Here is a 4,731-nt window from a genome sequence, read left to right on the forward strand (position 1 = left end):
GAATATGAAACGTACTCAACTAAAACTGAAATCGTAGACCTGCACGGGAGTCTCGTAATTGGGATGGCGGGAGTTATGCTTCTGCAATTTTCCCTCCGATTCCACGGGAGCCTCGTGCCGGGCGAGTGTTCGACGCTGCCGCCCAAAGATCCGTGTCCGGGCTTGGCTGAGGCTGGTGGATGCCGCTGACCAGGCACTGCTGGCACTGCTGGCACTGCCATAAACACTTCGGAGAGCATCTGAAGGGACCGGAAGCGAACTATTGCCTGCTAAACAGCAATGAAAATACACATTGAGTCAGTGGGTAATGAAGATGAGATGGAGGAAGATGTCTACAGATGCCTCCTGCTATGACATATAAAGCATACTTGGGTCAACGAAAAGGTTTAATGGTGCATCCGATCTGGCACACGTGTGGGTGTGTCAGCTGTGACCAGGTGAAGGTCGAGGCCGGAAGCAGGTGTGGGGCAGTACTTCCGCTAGTCACTAGGGAGCGGTGTGTCTTAAGGAATTAATATTACAAAGATCATATTACAATAAAATAACAGTAGTAGTTCGGAAAATCAGTGGCTAACAGATATATAGAAAGACAGAGAGAGGAAGAGTGAGAGTGAGTATGTGTGTGTGTGTGTGTGTGTGTGTGAGAGAGAGAGAGAGAGAGAGAGAGAGAGAGAGAGAGAGAGAGAGAGAGAGAGAGAGAGAGAGAGAGAGAGAGAGAGAGAGAGAGAGAGAGAGAGAGAGAGAGAGAGAGAGAGAGAGAGAGAGAGAGAGAGAGAGAGAGAGAGAGAGAGAGAGAGAGAGAGTGGGAGAGAGTGAGAGCAGTGGACACAGCGTTTCTCTTAGGGCGCTGTCGTTTCCAATATTAAGCGAGCATCTCCTAACACGAAGAACATGTGAGGCCGAGCAGAACACATAACTCACCGGGATTGTGACAAGTTCTGAGGTAGTTAGCAGGCCTTCGCCCCATTAGAGTGAATTGCATGAACCTCTGCAAAGGAAGTCATTCCTCGCAATGGCTGCATCCACAAGGCATAAGGAGGAGAGTCAATGAGGAGGAAGAACAGGATGTCAAAGGGATGTCCTTTTAGCTGCGAGGATAATGTAGTTGGACGCCCCCTCCCCCCCCCTCTCTCTCTCTCTTTTTCTTTCTCTCTCTCTCTCTCTCTCTCTCTCTCTCTCTCTCTCTCTCTCTCTCTCTCTCTCTCTCTCTCTCTCTCTCTCTCTCTGTCTCTTGCTCTGCCTCTCCTCTCACCGTCTCTTCTAATCTTCCCTCAGTCATCCTCCTTCGCAACAACAACAAAACAACTTGCAGCATCAACAAAACAACTTGCAACACCAAAAGAGCCGAGTCAGGCAGAAGGCAACATGTGGCCTTAGAGTGCACGAAGGAGTTACCGCTACTCAAGAACTTGGGCCTTGTTAACAGAGCTCGACCAGGCTCCTGGGGGCTTCGGCGAGGCTGCGTTCGCTCCGCCGCCCGCGAGTCTGCTTCCCCGCGGGGCTGTGAGCCAGATTCCGTTCTTCGTCTGGATTCGTTCCGTCGCTTTGTTGCTTCTCATCCCGTCGGACTCGGCTGCTCCGGCAGGAACACTATTGGCTGCACTAATCTCATTCAGGAAGCTGAAAGCAAAGCGGAATTCAAAGACTTTTCATGGTTTCTTCACAAAGCTTTTTTGGTGGAGGGTGTGGGTGGGGGTGGAGGGGATGGGTGGGTGGAGTATTTCGGGGGAGAGGGAGGGGGGCGTCTGAAAAGATTCGTTCCGGTTTGAATGCAAAAGGGAAAAGTTTCTCTGGCTATCTGCATTAATATGACGATATATTGTTGTATCTATGTGAAGCATGGAGAAGTTATTCAACCATTTGTTTATCTTTATCTTTTGCTTTAGCCCTTCCGCATTAATAGGATGTCAACATGAACTAGAATAAATGTACTAGTAATGAAAAAAGATCAACATTCTTGATTTTATCCGATATTTTTCTTATTTTCTAACGGCTGTTTTTATTCCGCATTTTCATACTTTAAAAAATAAAGATCTCTAAAGATTTCCTATCGAATTCAATCATAATTCTGAGACGTATTTGGAATCCGAAAGACAGCGAATGACGCGAAAAAGCTTGCACAAGAAATAAACGAAGGAAGAGAAGAGAGGGAGAGAAAAGAGAAAGAAACTTCAAGCTGTAAATAAAGAATATTGATCGCACCCGACAATCGTCTGTGCCACTAACTTATAGATGAGCACACACACACACACACACATGCACACATGCGCATACAAATTTAAATTGAAAATGGAATAAAAGTTTTTTTTATGATTACATTTATACTTATTTCTACATTCATGTGATGTGTTATACAGCGGCAGTGCGTCAGAGTGTGCTGCCTCACCAAGTAAGCGTTAAATGCAGTCTTTATGCCACTCTTGATTTAATCATTTATTTATCTTTCTAGATGGGGGTGGGGGGGTGGGGGGGGGGGGAGAGAACGTACACATGCAGTATGTATCAATTAGTCAGGGCGCACTGCTGAAATATGGTAGCACTGCAGTATCGTGTTAAAATGGTTCTACTTTTTATATGCTACTGGACTGGGGGGCGTGCTTTCTCTTCGATGGTGTGTGCTCTGAGAGAAGTAGAAAGAGAGAGAGAGAGAGAGAGAGAGAGAGAGAGAGAGAGAGAGAGAGAGAGAGAGAGAGAGAGAGAGAGAGAGAGAGAGAGAGAGAGAGAGAGAGAGAGAGAGAGAGTATGAGAGATTGAAGGGAGTGAGGGAGGAGAGAGAGAGAGAGAGAGAGAGAGAGGGGGGGGGAGGGAGAGAGAGAAAGAGAGAGAGAGAGAGAGAGAGAGAGAGAAAGAGACAGAAAATGAGAGAGATAGAAAGATAAAGAGAAAGGAAAACAGAGAAAGAGAGACAGAGAGATAGAAAGAGAAAGAGAGAAAAAGAGGGAATAGCTTACGAAATCTACGGAAAGATAGATCGATAGAGTGAGTGAGAGAGAGGGAGAGAGAGAGAGAGTTATAGAAAAAGAAGAGAGAAGGAGAGACAGAGAGAGAGAGAGAGAGAGAGAGAGAGAGAGAGAGAGAGAGAGAGAGAGAGAGAGAGAGAGAGAGAGAGAGAAGGAGAGAGAGAGAGAGAGAGAGAGAGAGAAGAGAGGGTGAGAGAGAGAGAGGAGAGGATGTGAGAGAGAGAGGTTATTAGAAGAAAGATGAGAGAAGGAGAAAGCGAGAGACCGAGAGAGGAGAGAGAGAGAGAGAGAGAGAGAGGAGAGAGAGAGAGGAGGCGAGAGAGAGAGATGGAGAGAGAGAGAGAGAGTGATGAGAGATGTAGAGGAGAAGGGAAGTGAGAGAGAGAGAGAGAGAAAGAGAGAGAGAAAAGAGATCAAATCCACGACTGTCCCGGCCGTCCACCTTCCTTTCTCCTTCCTCAAGTCCTCCCCCCTCCCCCCAGGGCTCCGGCTGCGCCCCCGCCCGCCAGGTGGCATCGGATCGCCGCGGAAACGAACGAGATGGCATCTGTTGACATAGAGCGAAGTCCGCCGTAACTGCCGAGTGTCCGGCAGGGGATTAAGCTGAGTTACGAGGGGAAAAAGCGGACGGCTAATCCCCGCGGATGGGGAGGCCTTTATCTTCGGCGGCCCTTCCCCGCGGCCCCCCCGCCTGCCTTTCCCTATCCTTCTTTAAGCTTGCCCTCCTCCTACTTCTCCTTTCCTCTCTTTAGCCTTCCCGCCCTCCTCGCCTTCTCCCTTTATCTCTTTAGCTTCCGCCCTCCTCGCCTTCTCCTTCTTCTTTGCTTCGCCTCCTGTTCTCCCTTTCCCTCTCTTTAGCCTTCCGCCCTCCTCGCCTTCTACCTTTCTCTCTTTAGCAGTCTTCCGCTCCTCGTCTTTCTCCCTTTCCTTCTTTTGCTTCCCGCTTTCCCTTTCTCCCTTTCCTCTCTTTAGCCTTCCCGCTCTCCTCGCCTTCTCCCTTTCCTCTCTTTAGCCTTCCCGCCCTCCTCGCCTTCTCCCTTTCCTCTCTTTAGCCTTCCCGCCCTCCTCGCCTTCTCCCTTTCCTCTCTTTAGCCTTCCCGCCCTCCTCGCCTTCTCCCTTTCCTCTCTTTAGCCTTTCCGCCCTCCTCGCCTTCTCCCTTTCCTCTCTTTAGCCTTCCCGCCCTCCTCGCCTTCTCCCTTTCCTCTCTTTAGCCTTCCCGCCCTCCTCGTCTTCTCCCTTTCCTCTCTTTAGCCTTCCCGCCCTCCTCGCCTTCTCCCTTTCCTCTCTTTAGCCTTCCCGCCCTCCTCGTCTTCTCCCTTTCCTCTCTTTTGCCTTCCCGCCCTTCTCCCTTTCCTCTCTTTAGCCTTCTCCCTTTCCTCTCTTTAGCCTTCTCCCTTTCCTCTCTTTAGCCTTCCCGCCCTCCTCGTCTTCTCCCTTTCCTCTCTTTAGCCTTCTCCCTTTCCTCTCTTTTGCCTTCCCGCCCTCCTCGCCTTCTCCCTTTCCTCTCTTTTGCCTTCCCGCCCTCCTCGCCTTCTCCCTTTCCTCTCTTTTGCCTTCTCCCTTTCCTCTCTTTAGCCTTCTCCCTTTCCTCTCTTTTGCCTTCCCGCCCTCCTCGCCTTCTCCCTTTCCTCTCTTTAGCCTTCCCGCCCTCCTCGCCTTCTCCCTTTCCTCTCTTTAGCCTTCCCGCCCTCCTCGCCTTCTCCCTTTCCTCTCTTTAGCCTTCCCGCCCTCCTCGTCTTCTCCCTTTCCTCTCTTTTGCCTTCCCGCCCT

The sequence above is a fragment of the Penaeus japonicus genome, unplaced genomic scaffold (genome assembly GCF_977035675.1).
Source record: "Penaeus japonicus unplaced genomic scaffold, GWHDUDI00000001_assembly GWHDUDI00000036, whole genome shotgun sequence".
NCBI lineage: Eukaryota > Metazoa > Arthropoda > Malacostraca > Decapoda > Penaeidae > Penaeus > Penaeus japonicus.